The sequence below is a fragment of the Elephas maximus genome, chromosome 10 (assembly GCF_024166365.1).
Source record: "Elephas maximus indicus isolate mEleMax1 chromosome 10, mEleMax1 primary haplotype, whole genome shotgun sequence".
Taxonomy (NCBI): domain Eukaryota; kingdom Metazoa; phylum Chordata; class Mammalia; order Proboscidea; family Elephantidae; genus Elephas; species Elephas maximus.
This window is the reverse complement of record NC_064828.1, coordinates 66,645,049-66,658,312: the sequence shown is the minus strand read 5'-3', so window position 1 is coordinate 66,658,312 and position 13,264 is coordinate 66,645,049. Positions and strand designations below refer to the sequence as shown.

The 13,264-nt window shown below is 44.0% G+C and overlaps 1 long non-coding RNA gene across 1 annotated transcript in view; it reads left to right on the top strand.

The window, feature by feature from the left end:
* LOC126083887 (uncharacterized) overlaps positions 1-13,264 on the top strand; it is a 90,170-nt gene that overhangs the window by 63,044 nt on the left and 13,862 nt on the right. The window lies entirely within an intron of this gene.

Here is a 13,264-nt window from a genome sequence, read left to right as displayed (position 1 = left end):
GAGAGGAGAACATTTGGCCACTGGCTCCCATGCTCCAAGGTCAAGGGCTGCTCCATGGAGTATCAGCTTCCTTAACGCCCAGCTTTGTGCATGTGTGAGTGTCCAGGTGTCCCAGGCAGCAGGGTCAGAGAAGCCCCGGACAGAGCACGAAAGACCCTGGGTGCAGCTGAGGCGAGGTGCTGCTGGGTTATACCCATGTGCAGCTGGTTGCCACAGTAACAGCTCAAATAAAAGGTGGGCTGAGATACTCTGAGGTGGGGCCCAGGAGATATCTGGCACAGTTAGTACCTCTATCTAGGTGTGGCTCCTGGCATCTAGGGTGGCCTTGAGATTCAGTGCAAGTCACAGTCCTTAGGCAAGTTGTAGGGCCTCCACAAGATTGTGTTGAATTCCATCTGTTTGACTGATTTTTCTCTAAAGTTATTGTTATGGATTAAATTGTCCCCCACAAAGGGTATGTTGAAGTCCTAACCCCTTGTTGACCTTGCATGGAAATAGTGTCTTTGAAGATGTTATCTGTTAACATGAGGTCACGTGGGGGAAGGATGGGTCTGAATCCAATCTGAGTGGTGTCCCAGGAAAGAGGGGAAGAGACACAGAGATATAGTGAGAAAACTGTCATGTAAAGACAGAGTTATGCTTCAGCTGTAAGCCAAAGAACGCCTGGGTTTAACAGAACCTGAGAGACAAGAAAGGATCTTCCCCTAAAGACTTCAGAGGGAGCATGGCCCTGCTGACACCCTAAGTTTGAACTTCTAGTTTCCAGAACTGTGAAACAATGCTTGGTTGTGGTAGCCCTAGGAAACTAATACACTTATTCTTCTGTGAGACGTCAGGATGCTCTGTTTTCCTCACTGGCTTTAGACACAGAATGAAATGGGAACACAACTTGGTGTCTAGCTAATCGTTTTCTGCATTATCTGTGAATGGGTCAGGGTCCTAGCAGAAACCGAGGGCACATTCGAGAGTGAGTGAAGAAAAAAAGGGCTTAATTACAAAAGTATGGGTATGTTTATTAAAGAAAACCAGTAACAGTGGGAAGTCTTACCACCTGTGGCCTGCAGAAACAAAAGGAGGGAGCAGTTAAGTAGAGGGCTGCAGGAGAGGAGAGGTCGTCTTCCTAAGAAGGACCTATCCAGTCGGTGAAGATCCAGAATGGGGAATAAACACCCTGACCTCATTCTCCCTCTGCCCTCTGCTCTCCTTCTGGTGCCTCCCATCTGGTTGAACTCAACTGGAAGCCAGAGGGCAAGGGAATCTAAGACGTAGTCCCTACAGGTCAGCCTTCCTGGGCACAGAGCAGGGTGGAGGGTGGATCTAGAAAGGCAAATGGAAGCATCCAGCACAGCGGGTGCACGATTTATATTGGCAGCTTATGGCCCAGCTCTGTGTTATTGGGTGTCTGTGCACAACTCACACCCATTTGAAATTAGCTTGCTTTGGCCTAAATAAGGAAATTTTAGGCCTAAAAAGCGACTGGCTTAGTATGGATCTAACTAGGGGATGTGGCTCAGAGTGTGGCTACACTGATGATTGTAGAGTTCTAAGATATTCAAAGTTACTTAGAAAATATTTCTTAACAATGAGATTAAAAAGACATTTATTTACTATGTAAAAATCACGTTGGCCCGTGGACAAGGACTTGAAGGGAAAAGATGAGATTAAAAGCAAGCTCATGGTTTGTGGTGGGAGCGGGGGCATTTTTCTGTCCTCTAATTTCCTCTGTTGTTATTTTAATGCAGTTTTTGCAATAAATTAAAAATAAGGGGAAGCCACCAGTCATCTAGATGAGCTTGTTTAGGCTTCTGGATAACCATGCTGACCATACTAAGTGTCTTGGGTAAGGAAGGCTTTAAACATGAGTATTTCTTGCCCAAGTCTTGGAAACTTAAACTAAAATCCATGTGAGGCTCATTTTAATAGAGCCCTCTAGGTTTTTAAGCATTTTTTTCCCATAATTACTTCTGTTTTCTTTATAAGCAGTTTTATGGGGGAGTGGAAGGGAGGTATTTTCCTTTACCCCTTCAGGTGGCTTCATGCCTAGTTCCTAGGTCACTGTGAATACACAGACACACAACTTAAGTGGGACATTCTATCACTAAGACCTGCCCTTTCTTTTGGGAGGCACAGGCAGCAAGGCTGTGGTTATTTGGTGTGGGGTAGGGGGCCAGCCCTTTGTCAGATCACTGCAGGACTTGTTCCACACTCACCTCTTTCCTGAGGAGAGGGTGGCAGAGTATTCCAGTTGAAGCTGTGTGTCACTAATAGGCTCAATCAATGATTAAGTGCTTGGCTGCCCACCAAAAAGTTGGTGGTTCGAACCCACCCAGCAGCTCTGCAGGAGAAAGAACTGGAGATCTGCTTCCACAAAGATTACAGCCAAGTAAATCCTATGGGGCAGTTGTGCTCTGTCACATGTATTTGTTATGAGTCAGAATCGACTCGATGGCACCCAACAACAACACAGACCCAATTTCGGACAATGTTCCTAGCACTTATCCTGAGAAGTGGAGATAGGGCGCTTTAATACTTCTCTTTCTAACCACGACTGCAAACCTGCCTCCAGTATCTTTGGACTGCCATGAGAATTTGCCCTGAGAAAAATGTTTTAGTTGAAAGGTATTGTTTCTGACTTCATAGACTATGACTGGTTGACAAGTTATCTCAACTAACCTGGTTTAGGGACCTGGCTTCCAGATGTGAACTGGGGGTTTGGTTTTCTAGTCTCTTCCCACCCCCATCTGCCAAAAAAAAAAAAAAAGCTTTGGAGGGAAAATAGATAGCTAGCTGGTTCCTGGCATGTATCTGATGTCATTAGATGGGGGCTGCAGCTAAAGAGATTTTCTTTGTATGAAATGAAAGATGCCTACTATCCTATATAAGCCATGGCAAGATAGTTTTCTTCTTAGCTCAGTTCAAGAAGCAAAGAACCAGTATAGACTTATGGCAGAATTTACTAGCAGGTGATTGTGGCCTCCAGATTTATACCAAAAAAAAAAAAAAAGAAAGAAAGACTAAGTGGTGAAGTTTCTTGGCCTAAGCGTGGTTACTTGATATTCTTATCCTTCATAAGAAATTTAATTTTGAGTTGTCTGAAATGTCTTGAACATCACCTGTGCATTTGAGGTGCAGTCTAATAAGGCAAAGGATGAGCCTCAAGCCAAGCAGGAGGGAGAGATGGAAATCAAATAAGAGGCCTGGGTTTGGACACAGAGTTTCTCAAGGGCCATGTAACCACACTCACAGATTGGGGACGAGTCTCTCCTGCTTTTGTGCCGGCTTTCCTGTCCTTTTTAAAACTGGTGTTTTTTCTGTGTGTATATACTTCAAGCAGTAGGCCATGTGTCAGAGCAGAAATCTCACTAGCTTTGGAATGGGACAGTCTAGGTTCAAAGCTTTACTTTTAAACAGTCAAATGAACGAGGCCAGAGAACGGACTCTTCTGTGCTGCTGTTTCCTAATCTATAAAAGAGAATACTAATTGCTTACCTTGTAGGATTCTTGTGGTGCTTAAATGAAAAAAATATGTCTAATTACCTTACACTAAGGCAGTTCCCCTGAAGTTTTTTAAGGCAGTTCATAGGGCCCGGGTGGCACGGTGGTTAAGAGCTTGACTGCTAACCAAAAGGTTGGCTGTTTGAATCCACCAGGCACTCCTTGCAAACCACATGTGGCAGTTCTACCCTGTCCTGTAGGGCCACTATGAATCTGAATCTACTCGATGGCAACGGGTTTGGGGTTTTTTTTTTAAGATTGCTTTTAGGATCCCGGAAAGCCTGGCGGTGTAGTGGTTAAGTGCTACGGCTGCTAACCAAAAGGTCAGCAGTTCGAATCCACCAGGCGTTCCTTGGAAACTCTATGGGGCAGTTCTACTCTGTCCTATAGGATTGCTATGAGTCGGAATTGACTCGAGGGCAGTGGGTTTGGTTTTGGTTTTTGGTTTTACGATCCCTAGTGGCACAACAGTTGTCCCAGGAGAAAAACCTGGTGATCTGCTTCCCTAAAGATTGGTTTTGTCATGGTGTGCCATTAAGTTGATTCTGACTCATAGCGACCCTATAGGACAGAGTAGAACTGCCTACAGGGTTTCCTAGGCTGTGCTCTTTACGGGAGTCTGTGATCTCCAGGTTTTTTCTCCCTCAGACCCGCTAGTGGGTTTCAACTGCCAACCTTTCAGTTAGCAGCCGAGCACTTAACCATTGTGACACCAGGGCTCCTTCGGTAAAGACTATAGCCTAGAAAACCCTATAAGACAGTTCTAGTCTGTTACCTGGGGTTGTTAAGATTGGGAATTGACTCAATGGCACCCAACAACAGCAACAAACTTGTTTTTATTTAAATCATCTATTTTAAACTAGATAGCTCCATGCCTCACGGTCTTGTCTCACTTCCTGAACTCTCAAATGCAACAAATGTGAAACAAAGGCAAGAAGGTGCTCCACCACAAGGAGAGAGCATATGAGGCTGATAGCCAGGAAAGGTACACAACTCAGCATCCAAACTGGTATAAGATGCACAGTGTCAGTCACGTCTGCAAAAATGTCCTTTTATCAGCACAGCCAGAGCTCCAGGTTGTTTAAACTCAAACCCCAGAGGCTGAAATCCAGTTTCCCTGAGGGTTGCAGTGTGCCTCCAGGCCAGTCACTGGACAAGTGATCCCTAGTCTGGACCTTTCCAAGGCCCTGATTCTATGAGCAAGCACTCCTCTGGCTCTGCTTTGTAACTGTAGCGGTGCTGCACAAGACCAGGCTGAAGTGCCAGGAAGAGACAAAACCAGTAAAAATTGTTTCAAAATCGGAGACAAATGTAAACTAATATAAAAATAATAGCCCTCCCTGACCCTGTATCTTTGAGGTTTCCAGGGACTCGGTGCTTTCTAATGTACTGTTTCATGGTTTAATCTGCTTTATCTTTCTCTGAGTTTAGTGAGTCTGGGAGAGCTAGGCACAGGACTCCAGGAACTTCAACAAAGGACAGAAAAACAAGGAAGGCTTGGCAACATGAAATTTTTAAAATATTTTTTGTTCTCTTCTCAGAATGTATCTCATCATACTCTTGAAAAAAAAAATCATACAGAAAGGTTTTTCAAAGAAATCCATTATATAGATATAGATATAGATATAGATATAGATATAGATATAGATATAGATATAGATATAGATATAGATATAGATATAGATATACATATACATATACATATACATATATGTATATATATGTGTGTGTGTTGACTGTTTTAAGATAGATTTTGCTTATCACATTATAATAATAAAGAAAATATTAGTAAGGAACGGTGGGAGACTTCAGTGCTTTCTTTCCCTCCCTTCTCTTCCTCTCTCCTTTTATTAGGATTTTGAAAATAAATCTCTGAGATAAAATTCAAGGATGGTAAAAAAAAAAAAAGATGCTCTAACAATTTGGAAATGAGCTATTTATTTGCTGTAACTGTTAAATTCAACTAATTGTGTTTATCAAGCACCAACTAAGGGCCTGGAGCCCTGGTGGCACAGTGGGTAAGAGCTATGGCTACTAACCAAAAGGTCAACAATTCGAATCCACCAGCTGCTCCTTGGAAACCCTATGGGGCAGTTCTACTCTGTTCTGTAGGGTCGCTATGAGTCAGAATCAACTTGACAGCAACAAGTTTGGTTTGGACTAAGTGCCTAGAAAAAAAAAAGTACAAAAGCCAGTTCTTATTCCTAAAAAACTTAGTCTTGTCAGAGGTAGTTGGAGGGCGGGACACACAGTAAATAGAAGACAATAAGTGAACACATGAGGAATAATACGGGCTGGGAAGAGGTTGCTAAAGAACCTGTGAAGTGATCAGGAAAAAAATGACCCCATGATGGCTAGAGGGAGACGGACGATAGGAGTGGAGTCTGCAATAGATGGATCATGTGAGACTTTTGAACACTTTTCCTTCCCTCACAAATTGGCCTCAGTAAAGCAATTATTTGTGTCCACTGCTAAACTTGGCACCTATGGAGACCAAAGAGTGAAGCAAATGGCTTGTGCCATGTTTCTTTCCTTTCCTGAGTAGAAGATGGAAGTAACTAGGAAGTCTTTCTCACTTTGCCCCAGGAGACATCAAAACTAAATGATTTTAAATAAATAAATTTGCAAGCCTCCAGAAACAACGGCCAGATCTCAGGCTTCCAAGTATCAGCTATCTAGGAAACCATACCTTCTGGGAGAGGAGCAACCAGGTGTCTTTGTTTGCTCTCTCTGGCTGCCCAGAGTGGGGCTCTTGCTTGTTGTCTATGCCTGGTTTCAGCCAGTTGTATTAGTTCTGATGCTCTGTTTTTAATGAGGTCCCGGGCTCCTACCCATCTTTCAGCTTAAATGTTACCACCCAGGAGGCCTGTCTGGGCTGCCCTACCTGAAGCGGTCACAACCTCTCCCCAGCTTCTATTACTCTTCAGCACAGCGTTCTGTTTATTTTTTTCTCGGCACTTTTCACAAGCTCGTTATTTTACTTATTTGTTTTGATGAAGAGAACAGTCCCTCCATTACAAGACAGCATTACATGTGAATCGTTTTAGAGAAAGCAAGTTTAAGTATCAACAGGTATTTAGCTCTTCTTTCAAATAGCCTCCTGAAAGTTTACTTACTTATGACCAGAGGTCTGTCCTCCCTTCTCTTGCTGAGTATCACAAGGTCTGCTCTTCTCCACCAGAGTGTCATGGCAAAAGGCTTTTCTGCAGGACGTCTTGGCTGCTCTGATGTAATTTGGAGGCAGTCAGGCACTGGGGTGTGGTGGTCACAGACTCTGGGTGACTATTCATCTCTGTCCCCGCAATGCCCCTCTTATCAATGATGAAAGTATAGTTCATGTTCTGAGTCTATGGTCTCTTTCTTTTCCTTCCACATATATTTGGCTTTTAATGGCTGTCTCCCCTACTGGATTATAAGTACCATGAGGAGAGGCACCATGTTTGTCTTGTTCTTCATTATATTCCTGGTAGTTGTTGTTGTTAGCTATTGTCAAGTTGGCCCCAGATTCATGGCGACCACATGCATAACAGAACAAGCTGCCGCCTAGTCCTGAGCCACCTCCATGGTTGGTTGCTGATTGGATCATTGTGATCCATAGAGTTTTCACTGGCTGATTTTGGGGGGGGGGGGAAGGGCGGTAGATTGCCAGGCCTTTCTTCCTAGTCTGTCTTAGTCTAGAAGCTCTGCTGAAACCTTGTCGGCATCATAGCAACACACCTCCACTGACAGGTGCATTGGCTGGGAATCAAACCCAGGTCTCCCACATGGAAGTTGAGATTTCTACCTCTGAACCACTACTGCTCCCTGCCCCTCATTATATTCCTAGGATGTAGTATAGTGTCTGGCCCATATTAGATACCAGTCAGTATTGATAATTGCTTCTTCTGATCCCCTCTAGCCACATTTTGTCTCTGAAATCCCTCGACCGCCTACCTCCCAACACTTGCAGAATCTATCTGAACAACCACATTTTGTAGGGTAAAGGAGTAGGGGCAAAACCACTTCTGGTTCTCCTAGTATTGTTAACAAGCTGTCTTCTAGAAGGTTTGAGAGAGAGATGAAGGAATACAAAGGGCCCCAAGAGACTCTCTTCCTCACCCCCACACAACCCAACTTTTCCATTCAGCTTAGTGGCTATTTTTCTTATTGGCCTCTCCTCTTGTAATCTCTCACCCGACTCCCTATGTGGGCCGCTCTTGTTCTTGGATGCTTGGATCTCTATCTAGTTGCCATCTGTGTAAGGGGATCCTGCCAAGATGATCAGATGTGAACTCAGCGCCAGAAACATTTTAATTAATTTATGGTGATAAAATGCGAAAAGAAAACCATTGAGGAAAGCCTGGGCCAAAGAAAATTAAACATAAGAGGAAACAAAGAAACCAGAGCCATGCAAAGTCTTGGAAGGAAGGGCCTGGTTGGCAAAGGAGCCAGCAAACTCTTTCTTTTGCCCCCTTCACTTTTTTTTTTTTAGTAACACCCAAATGGAAAAGCCACAGAGGATCCAGAGAGGTCCTCGAAGGACACAAGGGAAGGAACAAGGAGAAAATGAGTAGCCTGTTATAGGCATAAACTTCTTGATTAGGGTGCCTAAACATCGGTGTGTAGAAAACATGAGACCAAAGCTGCAGAACTGCAACCCCTGTTGTAATAGGGGTGGCCAATATTGCTCAGGAGTCCCTGGGTGGTACAAATGGTTAAGTGCTCAACTACTAGCCAGAAGGTTGGCAGTTCGAACCCACCCAGAGGTGCCTCGGAAGACAGGCCTGGCAATCTACTTCCAAAAGCCTTGAATACCCTATGCAGCAGTTCTATTCTGCACATATGGGGTCACCACAAGTTGGAATTCACTTGACGGCAACTAGCAACAACAGTAACGTTGCTTAGGTAAGCAGCAGAGGGAAGTTTCTTATGCTACAGCTCTAAGAAAAACTTCAGTGGATGTTTAAAGAAAGTAATATTTTAAGAAAGTATGGCTTCCTTGTAGCCTAACCAACAGCCCTGGGGTAGAATAATGCCTATACTGGACAAATACTAAAGACAACCTGTATGAACTAGCTTTACTCTTCCCAAGACAAAAACAGACCAGCAAAATTTATTTGTAAGCTACTGGGTCATTTGACTTAATTGCAAGGTTGATCTGAGTTAGCTTTTCTTCTGTCTTTCTTTATATGAAATGCCTACTGTGTGCTGAGTAAAGACACAGTTCTCAGTCACTTCTTCCAACTGATGTTTAGATTGAGACAAGAGAAAAAGGAAAAACACTTGTGAACCAGCACACAGAACTAAGCAGTTATTTGGTTTCTGATTTGTTTATTTATAGTTTGTTTGGTTTCTAATATCTAGAGATATTACATATCTTTATAGTTTTGATGGCCTCAATCTACTGGTATAATTAAAGGAAAATGATACACTCTTAAAAGCAACTGGGAGAAGACTGTAACAGTGAAGGGGGAAAAAAGGAGACAAGTTAAAGACAGGGAAAGATATTAGACAAACTTCTGAGTGATTTGAAGGAATCCATAGCATATATTGTCTATTTGTCCTAATTAAGGGGGAACGATATAAAATTGAATAAATAAATTTATGTTGAACTTAGTAATGGATTATTTATATAGCTGATTTAATAGAATAATAGAATTTTAGAGCAGTAAGTGACTTCATACTATGGGTCTGATTCAAAACTGCCTAGAGGGTTAAGTGTTTTTTTTTTTTTAATGTGATTGGGCCCCATCTACCAGGGATTCTGGGAGGGGCTTCGGCACGTGCATCTTGAAAAAGCTTGCAGGAGATTCTGATGTATGTCCGTGTGCCTTTATTCATGTAGTCATTCAACACTTGCCGTGTGTCTGCTATGGGCCAGATGCTTTGGGAGGTGTTGGGGACACTACGGTCAGGGAAAAAAGACATGGTCCTTGCCTACCTGGGGGTATGTTGTTGTTGGGTTCCATTGAGTGGATTCCGACTCATAGTGACCCCAGGTGACAGAGTAGAACTGCGCCATGGAGTTTTCTTGGCTGTAATCTTTACAGAAGCAGATCACCAGGTGTTTTCCCATGGAGCCGCTGGGTGTTCAAATTGCCAACTTGTTGGTTAGCAGCCAAGAACTTAATTGTTTCGCCTCTAGAGCTCCTTCCTGGAGGTATAATCTGTGAATAATGCACAACCCTTTCATTTTTAGATAAAGGCTCTGTTACTCTGAAAGCTTAAGGACCTTCCCTGGATCACTCAATTAGGTGGTGGTAGACTGAAATGGAACTATGTCTAGGCCTCCAGTTCTTATTTCCATGTTCTCCAATAACTGCCCTTGCTGATTTTCTGATTGTATTTTATTTAGGCTAATATGAAAATGCTTGTGATTCAGGATGTACGGAAAAAACAGCTAGGCTTGGACCTAGGTTCAAATCTTTGCTCTACCATGTGTTAGCTTTATGACATTGGGCTAGTTGTGTAACCCTAGCAACCTCGGTTTCCTCATCTCTAAAACAGAGTCATACCTTCCACACTGAGAGAAAGGGGGTGGTTGTGAAGATTCAATGAGATAACATAAACATAAGAACCTAATCCAAGTCTAGGACTTTGGGAAAACTCAACTAGTGGAAGTTCTGTCCAGTTCATAAAGGAGGCAACACCCCAAACTCCTGGGTGTTACTGGGGGTGAGACATGTGGGTAGCCAGCTGGGCCCTGGCAAAGTGACCAAGGGTGACCTTACCCTTTGGAACATGCCAAGTCAGTGTTAGGCCCCACGGGCAATGGATGAATTCTGCAATCTAAGCAGCACTGGTATATGCAGGGCACCAGCAGTTGGCAGCTGGGGCTCACCACAAGGCACTGACTGCCTTTCCAGGGCAGGCCAGAAATCCAGAGCTGTCACGAACAGCGTCTGAAACCAGAGGGACCAGGCAGCTCTGGAGACAAAGTCAGGGGTGCTGTAGTAATCATTTCAGAAGCCTCCCATGAAATACCTTCCTGGCTTCCCTGTGTAGGCATGTCAGCTTTGCCCCAGGGAGCAGGTGGTACCTGCCAACTGCTCCCATGGCTGCGTCCTGAGTCTTGGGTGACTTTCCTTGACAGGACGAAAGTTATCATCCAAACTTGTTCCAGGTACCAGAAGCAGATCATGGTATTGGATTAGGAAGAAAAAGATGAGAAGAAATTGGTTGGATTGAGGTACAGCCTCAAAGGTGGAACCACAAAAATTAGATTTATAATGCACCTCTCAAAGCCTTTTCGGAACTTTATTATTTAAAAGAACATATCACCCCTCCTAGGTACATACACGCCCAAGAGAAATGCATTCACTTATTCAGCAGGAGAGCCATGTACAAGAATGCCCATAGCAATACTATTTGTAATAGCCCCAAACTGGATGCAACTCAAATGCTCATCAACATTAGAATGGAGAAATACATTGTGAAATATTGTATACCAATAGGAATGAACAGAGCATAACTACATGAAACAACATGGCTGAATCTCACAAACAAAATGTTAGTGAAAGAAGCCAGAAGCAAAAGAGTACGTAACTCTGGTTTCATTTAATGTTCCAAACAGGCAAAACTTACCTGTGATGTTAGAAGTCAGGATAATGACTGTGCTTGGTGGGAGGTAGTGCCTGGTGGGACATGCAAAGTGGGTTTCTAGGGTGCTGATGATGTTCTGTTCTTTGCTATGGGGATGTTTAGTTTGTGAAAATTCATCTAGGTGCACACTTACGATTCGTGCCTTTTCGTATCTATGTGTTAAGCTTCAATGAAAAGTTTACAAAAAAGAACGTGATAATGTTTCTGTACCATTATCATCATAGATTGCTTCCTGAACTGGAAAGTCTGCACTGTGTGTTATGCCTGGCACAAAGTAGGCACTTAATAAATATTTGTTGAATAAGAGAAGAATGAATCACAGCTGCTCTGTGGGACAGGTATGCTATTACATAAGAATGCCATGGCATTTAAACAGACCCCATGGGGAAATTTCTATTGTCGGAGATTTTCCTGATCTAAACCATTGTGTCAGACATTTGGGACAGGAGCTGCACACCTCCTGTGTGCCTTCTGACTTAAATCCATGTGTGCAACATGGTGCCCCTGGCTGGTGCAAGTAGTTAACACGTTCAGCTGCTAACCAGAAAGTTGAAGGTTTGAGTCCACCCAGAGGCACTTCAGTAGAAAGGCCTGGTGATCTACGTCTGAAAAATCAGCCGTTGAAAACCCTAGGGAGCCCAGTTCTACTCTGCCCCACGTGGCGTCATCATCAGTGGGAGCCGACTCAAGGCCAACTGGTGCAAGTACAAGGCACTCCTTGTTGGCGAGGGAGAGCAGTCCAGACTTAGGGTGATGTGGGCCTCCTGGTGCAGGGCTGCTTCCTCTGTTCCACAGCACGGCTGGGGCCCTCCATGAGGCCCACTTGAGCTGGATCTTTGATGTCATCTCCGTTTAAAAGCTGCATGATCATTTTCTCTTGGTCTTTGATGAGTAAAACGTGAGAGTAGATGTTTGACCTCAGGGCATGGCTTGGGGCAAGGCAGGAAATGCCTCATCTTGTCGGGGTACATAAAAAGGAAATTAAAAGGTACCGTTAACTGGTACATTTAAACTCTCAGGTCTGCCAAGTCGGATGGGAGCCTGAGCACAGACAGAGTTGCAAACACAGCAGATCTGAGGTGGCAGCAACTCAGATTTCCCTCACTCCGCCCAAGTGGAATCTCCTTCAGTCCTTCTTGCCCTCTAGCCAAACCTGTTAGTCAGGAAGCCAAAAGTGTCAAGTGTTTGAGAGAGTGTTTAAGCCACATAAAAGGCCTGTTGAAGTTGCTTTCCAATTAGAAGATTGTGAGTGGTGAATGCACAGACAAGCACACACACAGACACAGAGTCCCAGCACTATAAAATCTGGATTTTGTTTCCTTTTCTAATACTCAAAAACACCCCACTACACAACTCAATGCAATATCTAACAGTGCAGTATCCAGAAATGTGGACCTTTTGAAACCAGACTTCTAAAGACGTGGCTCATTTGTCTCTAAAGATAGCTGCCCTTCCCTTGGCTGTGGTGAGATGGGGTTGAGAAGTGTGAGTCTCCAGAGAGCAACCCCGGGACTGGGGCCTTCACACCAGTGTTTGATTGGGGGTGAGTTAATATTCCAATGGAAAGTGAAGCCCTGTGGATGAGTTGCTTGGAGATTTACTTCTTTCTAATGATGAAGTTAGAGTCCCTGGGTGGTGCAAATTGTTAATGCTCTTGACTGCTAACTGAAAGGCTGGTGGTTCGAGTCCAACCAGAAATACCTCAGAAGAAAGGCCTGGTGATCTTCTGAAAAATTAGCCATTGAAAACTCTATGGAACATAGTTCTACCCTGACACACACAGGGTCACCATGAGTCAGAGTCAACGCAACAGCAACTGGCGGTAATGATCAAGCTGCTTAATCAGCTTGCGTAGCTTGGTCCTTGTGTTGTGCCTAAACAACTAAGAAATTTTCATAAAGGTGTGAAGGGATTGTAGTCTCTTGTGGAGCCTGCCCCAGATAATTGAACACCTGGCTCTCAGTGCCCAGGTTCGCTCTCAGCCCCAGATATCACCCTCAGAGGACATTCATCCCTACGGCAGGAGTTGTGGCAGCCTTCCCTTTATACTGGGGTCCCTGAGAAGTACAAAGGGCTAAGGACTCACTGCTAAGTGAAAGGTCATCAGTTCAAGTCCGCTCAGCGGTGCCTCAGAAGAAAGGCCTGGTGACTCACTTCCAAAAAAGCCACCCTTGAAAACCCTGTGGAG